General features: G+C 44.9%; 1 protein-coding gene across 3 annotated transcripts in view; it reads left to right on the top strand.

Moving 5' to 3' along the window:
• Positions 1 to 561, top strand: part of LOC107709082 (lupus La protein-like) — a 9443-nt gene that overhangs the window by 3211 nt on the left and 5671 nt on the right. The gene's annotated exons all lie outside the window — the stretch shown is intronic.

Here is a 561-nt window from a genome sequence, read left to right as displayed (position 1 = left end):
ATATCGCCCATCCCTAATGCAAGGTCAAAAAACACTTTCATTGTCTTATAATATGTATTTATTTTTACCTTGTTTGCTCAACGACTCCCAAACGATTCGCTCAACTATTCATTTTTCCAAACCCCTCCTTTACGTGACGCTAATCTGCGGTGATTGGTCTGCCTCATGCCTGTAATGCCTGATAAAGCAGCGTTTGTGAGCACAGTGCTGCTTTGTGTACAGCGTTACCGGGGAAACCGCTATTTTACCGCTCCAACAGCGGCACCTAGTGGCAAAGAATGAATTTGCGTTTTCATTCAGACCAACCAAAAGAATAACAAGTGGGCGGGCAATATGCTAATGTTTCATGTTGACGTCAACATGAAACATTAGCATATTGCCCGCCCACTTGTTGCACACGCAGACCTGGGAAACTTGATTTTCGCGTTGGTCTGAATGAAAATGCTAATTCACAAGGTGCCGCTTTTGGAGCGGTAAAAATAGCGGTTTCCCCGGTAACGCTGTACACAAAGCAGCACTGCGCTCACAAACGCTGCTTTATCAGGCATTACAGGCATGATG

This window comes from Sinocyclocheilus rhinocerous, unplaced genomic scaffold, assembly GCF_001515625.1.
Source record: "Sinocyclocheilus rhinocerous isolate Xijiao unplaced genomic scaffold, SAMN03320098_v1.1 scaffold835, whole genome shotgun sequence".
Classification (NCBI taxonomy): Eukaryota; Metazoa; Chordata; class Actinopteri; order Cypriniformes; family Cyprinidae; genus Sinocyclocheilus; species Sinocyclocheilus rhinocerous.
The sequence above is the reverse complement of the archived record's forward strand: the minus strand, read 5'-3'. Positions and strand labels throughout refer to the sequence as shown.